Below are 16651 nucleotides of genomic sequence, written 5' to 3' on the forward strand. Positions count from 1 at the left end.
TTAACATGTGATGAAAGAATGAATGATTTGGGGTTTTTTTTTGAGATTTGGTCCGAGACATCAATTATCTAAAAAAAAAGTTAAAGTTATCTGGATATGTGAAGGTTTCACAGTCTCTTCTTTGCCAGCTGAATGTTGCAGATCTCTCCATAATAGATCTCTCTCCTTCTTTAAACCAGTGCTTTTTCCTTAATCCAAATAAAGTGTTAAAAGCTACAATTGAGTTTGGAGGAAAAGTTGAAATTAATTTTGGGCCAAAAATATTGATTGGGTTCTATAAGGAAGGGTCAGAAGGGTCCCCATTTTATGAACGTGTTACCTATTGGTCCTGTCTGTACATGTAGATGTCTGGAGAGAAACATGTAGTTAGTCCCATGGCTGCTAGAATGTCATTAAAGTCATTATGTGGTGAATTTACCCTGGTTTTGCAACAGGAAAATATCTACCAGGCTCAAATTGCTAACAGAATAAAGCAGAGATGGAGGAGTAGGTAGGATTTTTTACTCATGTGGTGTGTCCTTCACAGAACTGGAGTGGGATTCATATTTTTACAGTGCTATTTAAAGCTGAAAGCTGTTTTTTCCAATTAGACGTGTGTATCTGCATTTGCGGTGTGCCACTGGCAAGGTAAATGGGATCAGCAGCAAGCGTTACTGAAAGCTGCAGCTGGCTGACAGTTGCAATTTTACAAAACTCCTTTTTTTTCCCCTCAGAGTCTCTGCAGATATGAGTTTCAGCAATACTTGCCTCCAGCCTCTTTCAACTTTCTTTTTAATTAAAAAGCTTAATTGGGAGTAATAAAAATTCCAATTAAGCTTTTTAAATAAAGCTCAAAAGCTCAAAGTGGCTGCAGTTGCAGATAACTGCTACTGCAACCCATGACTAGCAACTCTATTTGAACAAAGCTTTTGTTTCACTCTAGTAAACATTATGGTTTATGATTGTACCTCCACATCTCTCTGAAGTACTGTACCTTTAAGTCTTACGGAGCTATTATTTGCATATGAAAGATGGTCATCCTTGCAAATTTAGCCAAGTGCAGCACAGGGACTCAAGTCTCCTAAGGCTGCTATGCGTATAGGCCCCTCAGCATCATGCTACGTGTTATATGTGTAAGCGGAAATAACAGCAGTAACGAGTTCTGTTTGTTACACACAGTCAATTTCCCAGTGACTTCATGTGATTTTATATGTAAGTGAAAAGAGAAAGCAACAAACTTCAAAGGTTTTTTTCCAGCTAAAGACCTTTACTTCATCCGTTGTGTGTAATTATTTAGGCCTGCTTGGTGGCTTAATTTTATGCAACAATTTATGCTCTATATATGTTGCTTTTTTTCCTCAGAAAGGTCAATGAGAAAATTCGTGAGTTAGATCTTGTACATCATGATGTTTGACTTCAGGGGTTATCCATAGATGTAATGAAAAAGAAGTGTAAAAGACATGAAAGTACCTGATACTACTAATGTTCCTCAGAGGAATCACTGAAACTTTTACTGTTCTGCTTTTGGTACAGAACTTCATAGAAAGTAGTGCTTGTTTCCGGTGGTATGGCAGGTGCATGCATGGGGCATGACAATGAGCAAATCAGAGTAATTTTAAAATTTGATGCATTACTAATGGATTGCTTTTGCCTAGTTCAACCTAGAATTCACTTTTGTACGGCAGGAGGTACCTATAGGTCTAGAGAAGTAATTAAAATCACAATAAACCAGAAAGAAAATAAAGAAGCAGCTGGCGAGGTTGAAGTTTTTAACAAGGGAAAAAATTTAGAGGTTGCTAGCTGGTGCTTACTGGTCCTGCACAGAAGCTCTGAGAATAATAAAGCCTGGACCATCCCTGAATGGCACTACCGGCTCAGCTGTGCTTCATTCCCAGCCAAAAGGGCATGCGCAGAGACATGGCAATAGAACCACAGCAGGAAGAAAAGACGCCTTGCTATTACTGGTGACAAGTGGTGTTCCTCAGGAGTCAGTATTGGGACCAGCACTGTTTAACTCCTTTGTTGGTGACATGTACAGTGGGATTGAGTGCACTATCCACAAGTTTGCCAATGACACCAAGCTGTGTGGTGCAGTTGACACACTGGAGGCTGGATAGGCTTGAGAGATGGGCCAGTGCAAATTTCATGAAGTTCAACAAAGCGAAGTATGTGGTCCTACACCTGTGTTGGGGTCATCCCAGGCACACCTACAGGTTGGGTGGAGAAGTGATTCAGAGCAGCCCTGCGGAGAAGGACAACAAGGCTGGAGAGGGCCTTTTTTTATAAGGGCATGTAGTGATAGGACAAGGGAGAATGGCTTTAAACTGAGAGAGGGGAGACTTAGATTAGATATAATCTAAATTCTAAGTTATTCAGTTTCTTCCAGCTTAACCTACAAACAGGGACCTGGTCTGGTAGAAATAGTGTCACTCAGTTCAGGAGCTTGAAGTAGCAAAAGGAGGAAGAAATTTAACTTTATGTGGCTTTCTGACTATGTTCAGGGAATGTTCATGATGGTTTATGAAATAATTAAAGGATCTCTGTGTCCTGGGTTCAGCAGTAGCAGTCAGTTTTTCTCCTTCTTAGTAGCTGTTGCAGCATTGTGTTTTTGACTTTCGGCCTGGGAACAGAGCTGATAACACCGATGTTTAGACTGATCAAGGACTTTGTGAGTCTCATGCTCTGCCAGGGAGGAGGAGAAGCTGGGAGGAAGCAGGGACAGGACACCTGACCCAAACTAGCCAAAGAGGTATTCCATACCACAGCACGTCATGCCAGGGGATGTAACTGGGAGCTACCCGGAAGGTCACGTCCTCTTTTTTCTGTCAGGCTCTTTTCCGGCGGGCGGTATCATATTCTCTTCCCTTGTTATTTCCCTTATCATTATTATTATTGGTGGCAGCAGTAGTGATTTGTGTTATACCTTAGTTACTGGACTGTTTTTATCTCAACCCGTGGGAGTTACATTCTTTCGATTCTCCTCCCCATCCCTCTGGGGGGGTGGGGGGGGAAGTAGACTGCGTGGTTCTAATTTACAGCCGGGGCTTAAACCACGACACTCTGGAGTGGAGAAATTACCTTGAGTTGTCAGGAGAGGTAGGCCAAGCAGTTTAACAGGAGTTTCAATTTATGTGAGAAATATCAGATTTGAGTTGACCTTACTCAGAAATGTGGTCTCAGACAAACTCCATGGCTTAGTGCTTGACTGTCCATTCTTTCCACCTTTTAGTTAATTTTAAAGTTTCATGATGTTTCATGATGCTGACTATGCCCGAAATTCCCAGGGCTGCTTCTTCTACAGCCTCATAGGGGTTTTCTTTTCTTTTTTTTTTTTTTAATTTGTTATTGACTGCTTCCTAGATCTTGTTTTGAAAGCCTACTTGTGTTGGCTCCAGATACCACTGGCATTAACTTCACAAGCTTTTCTCATCAGCTTGATGGACCCAGGTGGCCTTGTCTTTCACTGCTGTTGTTGCTTTCATTTTCTCAGCCATCTGTTTCTGACAAGAATGAATTATAACCCTGGTTTCCAAGAAGTGTACTAATAGTTGTAGTTCAAACGATTACAAAAACAACCCCAAACAACCCAGGATGGCTTGAAGAGCAAAATATTCATATTGAAAACAAATGCATGTATACACCCAGGACTTTCAAGAAAAGAAAAATGCTGATCTTCTGCTCAGCTAGTATTTAATTTATTAACAACATTGATCTTATTTAGTTAAATGATGAATAGAGTTGGATAGAGAATGGGAATATTACAGCACAAAATGTATTTTTTTCCCTCAAATTAAAACCTTAGCATAAAGGAATTAAACCTTTTTTTTTTTATTTTTTATTTTTTTTTAATTTCTTGCCCCAAAATTTTGTAAACAAGAATTATTTTGTCCAGGTACTCCTTGGCTGTCATTAGAAGGGATCACTCTACTCCAGCCAGGTTCACTGGAAAATTTTCCTCCAACCCAATGGTCTAGTAGTACCACAATAATGTGGTAAAGTGAATAATGTGCTTCTGACAGATATAATGTCCTGTGTCACAAAGTTGCACTTCTGTTCAGCAAACATACATTTGCCATAGGTCAAGGGAATTGAGAGAGACTTATTGTAGGTTGGGCCTGCTTGACTGGTCCTTTCTACCTCTCAGTCACGGTTTTATCTGCTGGATCTGGGTCTGACTAACAGCTATATTCAAGGAGAATTGGCAACTTGAATTACAGGAAGGTAGAAAAGATTATGTTTCAAATATAGAGCTTGCTTCATTTTTTTTCCTCAGCTTTCTTTGGAATCATTTTCTGGAATAAATCACAATATCTAATAACCCAGTGAGGCTTTTTAAGGGAGTTTTAAGAGTATATCGAGGTCTGATTGAATCACGTTATCTACCATTTCAAATCCTCTTGAGGTTAGTTACAAAGAATAATAGCTATATGTTCAGTCTGAAGAGTCTGAAGATATTACTGACTTTGGATTAACAGAAAGATTTCCAACTATCAGTGTTTAAGCTTCACGTCTCTGCCAGTCATTCCTGACAAGGCCAGAATAAGGTAGTAATGGCAGTGACTTTAGTGAGGGGTTTTTTTTCATTAGTTTAAGCAGAATGTCAATTAAAAAGGAATTGAGATAAAGAACCAGCAACTAGATTAAGTTTACACTTCTTCACAGGTGATAAGAAAAATCCATTTACAGATTCTATTTCAGACTGAATATACTTCCTAAGGTAAAGGCCTCTTATATTATAGCTTTAAAAATCCACTGACAATTTCTGAAAAGATTTAATAACTATTGTGTCAGAAATGTGGAAGAATTTTTTTAACCACTGGAAATAATTATTTCTTACCTAAAATGAATATACTAGAATTAATTTACGATTAATTTTATACATTTTATTGCAGGATGTTATCATCTACCATCATTTCTTCTCCTCCTGACTGTTATTTGCATTTTCTTAAGAACTGACAAAGCCCATTTGAAACAGGAAGAGAAATCTATCTTTCTGTGATCTTCAGATGGGGAAGGACATCAGTCTATGACTGATTTCCAGCTAAGGAGTATGGCACACTATGGAAGACTAGGTGTGCTATTTTTCTACTATTTCTATGGTCCATTTGCAAGATTTTGAGTAACTTAGTAGGAGTTATGAATTCAGAATTTAGCAGAGTACACAGGACTGGGGGAGCATTGGGCTTTGATCAGGCTAAAGGCAAAAAAGGCTCCTAAAGGGATTCACCCATCTTTACATATTTTTTACTCCTTTGGACAATAGTGGTCTTCAGGGTTCAGATGAAATCTATTGTTTCAGGAAGACTCACATAGGTATTTATTACCATGGACTCACATATTTAATATTTTTTTTGCCTTTATGCAGGCTATAAATATTTTCTCTTAATGGAAACTGAGACTATGATTTACTGTTACTGTGTTCAGGGCTGGGCAAGTCATGGCTTTCTGCTTTGGCCAGAATTGAAGCCTAATCCAGGAGAAAGTATTTTGAGGGATGCCTTCCAGTGAGAAGCTCAGTACAGCCCACAGCATATGACAAAGGGTAGGAAGGGAAGCTCAGACAGTTTGAGACTGTTGAGCATGTTCTCCAGATATTGTGAACATCACCAGCAGGTCTCTAGTGCCTTTGCCTTAATTCACTTCTACCCACTTAAAAAAAGACAGGTTTTTCTGCCTTTTAATTGTAACCTGGATAGAGCGCAGTTTAACAGCAGACAGTATGTAAAAACTCATGTGTACTCCTGAGGTTTGGTAAATCATTTATTCTGAATATTGTCTGAGGGATTTAGTCCTGTTTACTGTTCCTGTGACTAAATCCTGAGCAGATGAGTCAGGTGTGGGTTTATTTTTTTTTTTGTTTGGTTGTTTGTTTTTTCTTTTTTTTTTTTTTTTTTTTATTTTAGTGGTAAAACAGCTTTCAAGTTTGGTCCCTCTGCTACGAGACAGTAAAATAGCTGAAAGAACCAAAACTTTCCATCACTGTCAAAATAACAGGTAGTTTCCCTTAAGGTAACTAAGTTTGCTTTTATTAGGTAACTAAGGAGCAGGCAGTAAGACATCCACCCAGCCTGGAAGGGAAGAAAACTACCCTTCAGAGGCATCCAAAACAGGTGGAGAGATGCTGACAAACTCTGATTCTCCTACGTTATTTATACTGGCTGACAGAATGAGTCACATTATGCTACTTTTTAATAGCTTTCTCACCTTCCTGAAATGAATTACATGCTTGCAAAACAGTGATGGTAAACCAGGATTCATGGCTGTCATTATTAGTTTTGTGACATCCTTAACATCAGTGTAGCTATTTGTATTCAGTACCCATGAATCAGCTGTAATATATTGTGATAAATAATCTGTCCAGAGGGACATCGGCATTGCAACTGAATAACAGCACAAACTAATCCTGTGAAATCTGCTTTGATGCAGTCTGTGAAGTTAGGTCTTGTGATATTTTTCTGAATCAGGGAGGTGGCTATTATTGGTTGATTCCTCTCCATAAAGAAATTATGGAACAGTTTTTTCAGAAGTACTTAAATGCCTTGGTATTTGTGATTTAAAGCTGATGTTTTTCAGCAACAGTGTGGGACCCGACTGTCTCTATTGGCTACATATGCACCATTACATTAAACCTCCTAAAGCAAAAGCAACATATTTGGCCATGATGGAGGATATTCTTTTGAACGCTATATTGCAAGAAATAAGATCACATTGTTAATACAACTTCTTTTCAACCAAACCTTGACAGTTCACCTACCAATGAAGAAAGAGCTTAAAAGGAAATGAAATGAAAAAAGGAAGCTTACAGCCTGTCAAATACAAATTCTACAAAACAGCTTTTATATTTAAGGTACATTTATGTTTATTTTTGTGGTAGTACCAATGATGATGATGTGACTTAATGGACTGTTAGCACAATAATGCCCCAGGCCTTAAAAGTGACACAGACTTCTATCATCCATTTGGATGTCATCAACAACTCTGGATGCAATGGAACATGTTCTTCTATTATCTAGCTGTTGTATGATGATGAATTTAGGGATTTATGGATTTAAAATATATTTTTTTCTGAGTTTAATACCTTTAAATGTTGACTTTGCCAACACCTGATAAATAAGTATAATCAGTTGATACAGGTGTTTCACACAGTTGAAAATGACATTTGGCAGTGTGTGTCAAATAGGTACATGTGTTAAACACTTCTTGAATGCGGATTTACTCTGTAAAAATAGTAGTTAAGAGTGTTTATTATGAATCCTAAAAAAATGTTTTAAATTAATTAATTTGCAATTAATTTTAAAACAAAATTAATGCTTATATACTGTTTTGTTTCTTTTACTCTTCTCTGGATCTTAGAAAATTACTTAAATTTTGTGTTTAATAGATTCATGCATTTTAGACCAAATGAAGTACTACATGCCACTCCCAGTATTTGTTTAATGGGCTGTATCATGCTGATAAACTGTGTGCAGCTTACACAAATGGGTCATTACAAGGGTCAAAGTATGAAGAATAAAGCTCTGTTCTTTGGCACTAAAGGGTTAGGGGTAAGTTAAAGATGTGGGAACACCTGATTGAATACAGATGTGGTGTTATCTCAGTGAAATCAGCACAGAGTTTGTTTGCAGTAGTTTAAAACAAAAATGTGAAAGCATTACAGCATTGTGTAAAACAAAAGGTTTCTTTCTAGGAGAAAACAGGTCTCCTAACATTCACTGTGGACTTTGCCGCCTTCGGTAGTATTATGTACAGGGTTTTTATTTTTTGCAACCTGTATTTTGCTTCAGTCAGATGCATATACAAATCCATATATTGCCCTACATCTATTTTTTAGGTGCAGCACTGTGAGAGGCATGATGGAGCTGCTTCTGCACATCCTGCAATCTCCAGCCCCTGTGGGACACCGTGTGCTGACCCTAGGGGAGAGGGGGCCAAAGACCCACTTACAGGGCCAGAGACCCGCTTACGTCCCAAAGGAAGGCCAGCTACTCAGCTTGAACAGGGAATGGAATCAAGCCACCTTGTGACAGTAGTTTTGAAATAACATCAGCAAACATAGGTCTTTATCTGCCAGACACTACACGACCCCCTTTCTGCAGGTTCTGGCAGAGGAATGGCAAATTCATTTGCTTAGGGATGATTTGACAAAGGATCAGTTGCTTTTATTCAGCCGAGAGAGTACTTTCCACCATCAGGATGTGACATTAGTGGTGTATGCTAGTCTGCCAGGGAACAGGCTGAAGCTATCTAAATATTTGTTACAAAACATTAACCACAGCTTCAGGAGCACTGTTAATAGCCTTTTTAGTTTCAGAAGCTAAAGTAGTATTATTTATAGTGTTCATGGACAGCTAGCTAAACTTGCTGTCATGGGAATTTCATGATCATATTCCCATTAAATTCAGCAGAAGTTAAGCTGAGGTGTTCTGTAGCCAGCCTGTGGAAAACCCCACCAGAGACAGTTTGCGCACCCAACCTGTCACAAAGGACTGACACAAGATTTAAATGAAAAGCCTGATTTTCAAGTTATATATCAGGAGTCAATTATTTAAATAATATCTTAATTTACTTACTAGTATTGTAAGGATCTGTAATTTCAGCCACCTTTTATAAATTTTAAAGACAGAGTCTGACAAAGTATTCACAATGTTTCTGTGCTCATCTGGTTCACGAAGTGTTGCCAGTAGACAGAGAAGTGGGTAAGGAAACATGGTTGCTCACAACAGCCAAGCAGGTATGCATAATTTTTTAGGCAGCCTTGACATAATTCCTTTAATTTTTCTAAAACCCTCTTGTACATCTTAATTATCCGGTATAGTCTCAGGACAGATTTGATAAGGAGAACCATGAACTATTAATTTTCAACTTCAGGGTGTTAAAATAACTGATGAAACTTGTGTATTTGAAGCTTGAATATTTGAAGAATTCAAATATTTAATGATAAACACACAACGTGGTACAAGTGATAATCATAGTAGCTGGTTAACATAAGGGATGTGAGGATAGTTAGTAGACTCTAAAATGTGCCAGCCTTTCAAGTATGGTACTTTTGAGATGCAGCATAAGCAGAAGTTATATGGTTAGCAGATCTATTTTTCTTCCAAGCGCTTATGGCAAAAAGATAGAAGCAACAACAAAACCCCAAAGAAATTATGCTTGTTATGATTACTTCTTTAATTCTGGCACTCAGATAAGCCTCTACTTGGGACAAGATCTGTTTATTGAAACTCAAAGTGCTCTAAGTCATATCAGCTAATTTGTGCTAATTGACATAAATTTAAAGCCTAGTTGATAAAAGAAGTTTCATGGTAACAATACTTTAAAGTATTAAAAAAATCTCCAATTTTGTTGCTAAAATACTGACTTCATTGTTCACTCTGAAGCTTCCAATTAGCTGATCTGCTGACCTACTGCAGTACACTACCTGATCATCTTAAAAAACTACCATGTAGGTGGCACAAATGCAATCAGCCTCAGTGATAAAGCCAACAATTCGTAGAAGTTAGACTTTTCCATTCTATAACAATGAGGTTGTAAGACTGCTTTATTAAAATTTGTGGTTTGGTGTTTGGTTGGTTGGGTTTTTTTTTTGTTTTCTTTTTATAATGAACAATAAAATAGACATTTATGAATTATAATAATGTCATTTCAGAGGTAAGAAGAAAGGATACTGAAAGGAAGCAATAAATTCCAGGGAATGAGTGAAGAAACCAGCAGAAAATAGAGGTGAAAAAGAATGGGTTGTGGAGAGGGAAAGTACTGCATGCAGTTATTAGGTAGAAGAAAATGAGGTTCATCATGACAGCATGATGGCAAAAAAAACATGACTTATGAGTTAGTAGTAAGAGAAATCTGTGATATTACCGGAATCAAGAAATTAAAAAGGTGTGAAATTTAAATAAGAAGCTGTGGGATGTCTGCTCTTCTCTGTGTTAGAAGATACATCATGTAGTACAGCCAATGTTTTGTCAAGCATTCCTTTCATGGAAGTGGTTGGGAAGTGGAGAGTGATGACTGGCAAGAATCTGTGTGTCAGGAAATGAATTTTAAGAGAAGAACAGAATCTTAATTTGACTGATTTGGTTGTCTGAACCTACCTCTTCCTCCATTCTGTGGAATTGTGTCTTCCCTGGACAAAGAACATTTATAAAACAATGCTTTGGGTCCCTTCTTATTTTGTAAATTAAAATAAATTTCAAATATGAATTTTATGGTGGAAAATGCAGCTGAGTCAGAGGTAGAGGAATATATGCTTGCAGGAGTCTAGTTATAGATATATAGTGTTTTGGCTTGAAATTTGTATGTACTGGTTGTGGGTGCAGAACAAAGTAGCATTAATCTAATGTAGATCTTTGAAATGTTCTTGGAGTTAAGATATTTACCTAGATTTATCACTTTTATGTGAGAAAAGCAATAAAATGAGCATCATTAATGTAGCTTTTTCCAGTCTAGTGTATCAAGGTTATGTAGAGCTACTGGTGAGTCCTGTTTGTTTCATAAGTTGCAACTCAAGCAGGATCATCAATATGAAATGAATATTTAATATGAAAAATATTAAATGTATTTATTCAGATTCAGGCAAAAGGCTCACATTCTTAGGGGTTTTATCAATTATTTGGATCATGGAATAAACCCATTTGTCAAGGGATTTATTTTGATTTTCTTTATAAACCTGTGTGTTGCTGTTCCTGAAAGAAAACACTAGAAGTAACAGCTAGTTTGATCTAACCAAAGTAAAAAACATTATATGTAGCTTGTTTCTTCTTTAAACTATGTGTATTTCCTTCAGAAGCCTGAAATCGGCATTGCTCTTTCATGCAAACTGGAGCCAAAACCCCCAGATATCTGAGCAGCAGGGACTGACAACTACTAATTAGCTAGGGAATGCAACATTTGTACCAGTAGGAAGGAAAATGGAGATGGTGGATATTTGTGTGGTCCAGTGTTGGAAACCTTGCTCAGTCAAGATTGGAATGAATTCACATACCCTTTAGAATTTAGAAATGTAGCAAACCACTAAACCATACGTAATTTAAATGGATTCCTCATATTCATAGGCTCCCTGCATGATATTAGGTTGTTTAGCTTTCATGATTTATTTTGTTACTTTCAGTGCTGCTATTAATCGTGCTTTCTCATTTTCTTTCACTGCTAGGATTTGACAAGAATTTTCTTTCACCTTGAAAAACTGCACGTTCTGAGGAGTTTCTTCGCAATGCTCCTGTACACTTAGCACACCCTGCTGAGTGAAGGCAGCTTGTTTTCTGCACTATACATCTTTCTGAAAGATGGTTTCTAAACCGTGGATTTGATTTCTCCCTTGGTAGTGAAAGATCATGAACAAATATGTCTTTCAAATTGTTTTTCTACTGGAAGCCTTTATGATTCCGTTGAAGAGGAAACTGAACTAACTCAATAAGCAATGGACCATAAGGCAGTAAACTGATACATTGTTAATTTTTATTGCTAAAGTTTCTTTCTCCTACTGAGGTTCAAAATGCTTTTCATATTTTTTATGTTGATTTTTTATGATTGCACTGGCAAACCCTCCTGATATTCTACTCAATAATTTTTGTGAGATGTGTTGGCCATAGCAAGCACCAAGGCAGGAAATACAGCAATATCTCAATATCTCCATCCAAAACAACAAATAAAGAGACTAGGCATGTTACAAATGGACCTTCAAGTTGTTGGCCAGGGCTGAAAAACCACATGGCTGGCTATTCCAGGGACCTGCTCTAGAAAGGCCTTGGGAGAGTAGCATGAATGCCCAGTGAAGAAGGAAGCAAGGATATGGAAAGAGTAAGAAATCTATTTGTGGTAGGTGCTCAGGAATATAAGCTTTGGCAATCTCTTGTGTCCGTTAACGTTTTTATGTATTATAATAGCAGACTGAGAGCCCAGGGGGAGCTGGGCCTTACAGATTAGAGATCTGCAGGCATAAATTCTTGTTAGATTAGAGATCTGCAGGCATAAATTCTCGTTAGATTGGAGATCTGCAGGCATAAATTCTTGTTAGGTTGCAGAGGTGGCTGCTCTAGTTCAAGTTATAGGGATTATTTCTCTCTGCTTGTTCAGGTGCTTGTGCACAGAGTTTAACAGCAGACTGTAAGTGCCATGTTTGTTTTCATTCCAGCCTTAATTTCCCATGTTTGTTGATTACCTCGCAGAATGAGACCCCAGACTTGACTAGGCTCTGCCATGATCCATCTGGCCAATATAAAATCATGTTTAAAGGTTATCAAGGTACTGATTTTGCAGACTCAATTCACAATGTGGTTTGTTAAATAGCTCTGAATACAAAAACACAATCTGCTCCACCAGATTGGGTTTTTGGTTCTTCAGGTCCATTACTCTGCTTCCAGCAGTTGCTTTGTCTAATGCTTCAGCAGAAAGGAGAGGACAGACGTAACATGTCTTGCCAGCAGTATGAAGGTTTCCATAAGGGCAAAATTCCATTTTTAATCCTATGTCATCAGCTCCTGCCCATTACCCACATTTGTTCCATCAGAAATAAGTGTGTTTTTTTTTTTTTTTTTTTTTTTTTTTTTAAATCATCACTTCCTTTCAAAGTCCAATGTAAGACACTGTAATCCCTGCAGAAACAAATTTCACAGTCAATCAGCAGAGTGCCTGGAGAAATGTTCTCTTTCCTTCAAAATGACTTACTACAGTGTTCTACTTCTTATGATTAATGTGTATTCAAGGTTAACACAGATATTCTGGAAACCTAACCCTCCTGATGGTACTGATGTAAATCAGAGATAACTCAGTTTATCCCTAAGGTTAGCTCAGATCAATTTAGCCCTTTGTACTGGTCTCTGATATAGTTCCTGATTTGCAGACTTTGTTGTAAATTGGATAATATTCCTCAATAAAATGAGTGTGTGAACTGAAAAAGGTGCATCTATGCCGCATTTGCTTGTGGCTGTGGAAGATTATTTTCAAACATGCTCATCCAGGTAGTCAACATTACAGTTTTTTTAGGAACTTCAGTCTGTAAACTTCCTACCTGGCCCACCACCAGCAGCACATCTAAGCAGGGGTGAACAGGGATTTAGTGTCTAAGTGCTACACTTGTCATTGTAGTCTCACTGCTAGACTTTCAAAAGCCGTGGTCAGTCACTGCCTAATCCTCAGAGCATCTAGGGGCTCTGGCTTCATTTCTGCCAGCACTGTTCCCCAGCAGCCTAAATCTTAAGATTGTTGAGAATTTCATGTTTGTACCTTGGTGGGTCTGTATTGGGCTGCACTAACTGTGCACCCACTCTCCTGTCTTGCTGATGTGACCTGCCAAGCTGACAGTTTGCAGCATGGCTTTTAAGACTAATGAAGGAGGAACTGGTGGCTTCCTTTGCCCACCCCATAGCACAACACTTTGAGAAATTGCACAAGATAAATTACTCAGATCTTCCCACAGCTGGGGTCCTTTGATGTTATCTGATCTGTCACATCTCTGGATGAAAATACTTGTAAATTGTGGGCGTCACCCTTTTTTCCCCCATCTTATAAGCTTCTGTTTTGAATTGGCTTCTTAAGTGCCCTATATGGGCACCTAAGCATATACACCTTTCAATATTACAAAGCTGAGTTTGTCGCACTCATGTTTCTGTATGTGTCTCATCTTAGGAAGGAAACATTTGACGTGGTCACAGGAATTCACTCTGAGTGTGGTTCTAATCTGGCTTCTAAAAGGACTACTTGGGTCATAAGACAGCAGTGGGGTAGTATTGGGTCTCAAACCAGCATTCAGCCTTGCTTAGTTGTAAAACTGAGACTGTAAGACAATTCAGCTTCAGCTCTGTTTTCTGTGTGACCGTTTGGTCGCTGCTGCACTGAGAAGAGCAAATCTGTAATCGGTGACAGAATGGACATACCACCTCTGTTTCAAGATGTTTTGGGGACTGATGCTCCTGTTATTCTCTGAATCCCAGCATACTGTATTGCCAAATTCCTAATGGAAAGTTTCCAAGACTAAGTTGATTTTTTTTGGAGCAAGCACTGGGATTGTAATGTTGTTCTAGTATCTTTCTCACTGTATGGATTTACAAACACCAATATAGTTGATACAAACACCAAATAGGCTCAAAAATTATTAAAGCTGCTTCATTCAGAGAAGAAAATGGCAAAGATGTTTCTGCAGTGTTTATAGTTTCATTTTTGTTTGTTTGGTGTACAGATGCAGTGAAATTTACTGTCAGTCCACTGAATTCTTTAACATACTGCTTAAAGTTTAAAATGTATTTCTCGTAAGTTATGGCAATTTACAGAACTTGTGTACTCTTAAGAATCCTTCCTTAGAAAATATTTAAAATTGCATTTAACCAATTTAATGAATATTTAGTAGATACTTGTGTGCTGCTAAAATTGCTGCTGGGTTTTAAACGAGCATACATATGCTGGTTGCTCTTCCAGTCAGCTTGTCATTAGGAGCATGTAAAGAACAAGTAATGCCAGTTTAAATGTTCTTGGCAGTAATAATCTAGATATTTTTTATCTATTATAATCATAAAACTGTGAAAATATAAAAACTTATAGTGAGCTATCAAATCAAGAACTATTGAAATAGCACCAGAAAAGCTGTAATTCAGGTGAGACAGTGTTCATACTTACCAGATGTTTCTTTCACTGCTGATTCTCACAGAAGGAAGTCCACTTATAAAAGATGGAGGTTGTCAGCTTAATTTGTATAACTGGGAGGAATAAAGGCAACCCATGCCAATTTTGTTCTGATGACCTTAAAGAGATGGCTTAGTATTCCATTACCATTTCCCAAACCCAACTAATTGCACTTAAATTATTTCTAACATAATTTTAAATGATAGATATGAATGAAGTCAGTGCAATAACAAAGATAAATAAAATCAGGACCTGTTCTGCATGTGACAGGGTGAGATGAATAACTCCTTGTCTTCAGTACTTAACTAACTCTGCCTATAGTCTGGTTTTTGTGCAGCACTAGATGGTATGTAATTCAAAAGCTTTACTTTCCAGACTTACTGGAATTTTATTTTGGGAGTGGTGAAATCATCATAAAACCACATCAATAATTTACGCATACATGCTAAACTCAGCTATCTATTAATTTACATGAAGTTCAGCCTTTCCTCTCTCCCACACAGAGGTAAATCTGTGTATCAAGTTTTGTCTATGTCAATTTTTAAAGTGAAAGAAATAGAATAATTATTTATCAAGGGATAAGTGTATTTTTAAAATTTTCTAGTTCAGTATTTTAAACCTCTCCCCAAGACTGAATAGGGGTTTTTTCCAATCTTTTCACTATGGTGCAGTTTTCCTGTCCCTTCTCATGTTTCTTTGATGCCTGCATGTCTTGGGTAAGAGAGGGGGCCTCCAGTGTGATGCAAACTCTCTGCCCCTGGTGCTACACTGCAGTGAAAGGGCAGTTGTTCTTTGATACCCTTGGAAGGCATTCAGTAAGTGGTAGCTTAAGTTCAGACATTCCTATTTGTCTACCTTGACACCAAAAAAAGGTAAGAGAACACCTTTAGAAGAGGAGGCTGGAGTTTGTTTTCAGTCAGAGTGTGCTGTTCAGCTAACAAAAAACCTTAAGATTTTCTCAAATCTTCAAAAAATTCAAACTCGTAAGGTGCATTTGCCCTTGAATATAAATAATTTCAGGGTATTCTCAACACTCAGGTAACAGAACATTTTGAGCACACACAAACAAAACAAGTATGGTAATGGCAGCTGGTGTAAAATGAGTTATTTTGTGTCTCTAGAGTTATAAACATTAATGGCTTAATAAATATTCCATCTCCAGCCAGTTAAATTAATCCTCTCAGCAGAAGCAATATAAATTTAGACTATATTTTCCAGATGATTTTGCTTACTTCTGATCCCCTTTAGTACATAATGTACTGTAGCTCTAAGAAAATGAATGCTTACAAGTGTAGATGTTTTATGAGTCAGCAAAGCTGGCATAAAGTTGATGACACCTTGTATGCCCAAAGGAGCTGACATTCACTGCTTAATGAAAAAAAACATCCGATCTTTAGGCCGATTATAGTGCTATAGATTAATGTGCCAATGAGTCAATCTGAAAACATTATCTTGTGCTTGCATAGCAATTTATGTAACTCAGACTGCAAGAAAGAACAAATATGAACATAACCTGTTAAAGGCAAAAGTCAAGAATAACCCAACTGAATTCAAAATACTGCAGTTTCAGCTAGCATTAGCTGATCTCCTTTAATCTTTATGAGGTCTCTTAGGCAGCAGTTTTCTTGTGCTGAACTTTATCTTCATTTGAATAAGATGCTGGTTGCTATTTCTACAATGAATCTGTAAGGGATGCCCTCGTTGTCCCCATCATCTTACTTCTTCATCTTGAAATGTTCCTATTATATAGCAAACAGAGTCTGTGTCTTCACACCATGCCCATGTATTTCACCTCTCTCTCTGCATTATTTTGCTTCTCTTTCACCAGAGAAACAGCAGATCCCAAAGTAGAAATTAAGGCATAGTAATGAACAAAGACAGAAAAAAATCTCCTTGTTGCAGAGATTATTGTTAGACTTGTTTCTTCCTTGGTTGTCAGTGGGAATTCAGCATTTTACTCTTGGTGCAGATATAGAGACATTAAAGTTTCAAATTAAAGGTATTTGTCAAATTAAGCCATTATTTTTCCAATGAGCGTAATTATGGAATAGCTTTG

This window comes from Psittacula echo (genome assembly GCF_963264785.1).
Source record: "Psittacula echo genome assembly, chromosome: 2".
Taxonomy (NCBI): Eukaryota; Metazoa; Chordata; class Aves; order Psittaciformes; family Psittacidae; genus Psittacula; species Psittacula echo.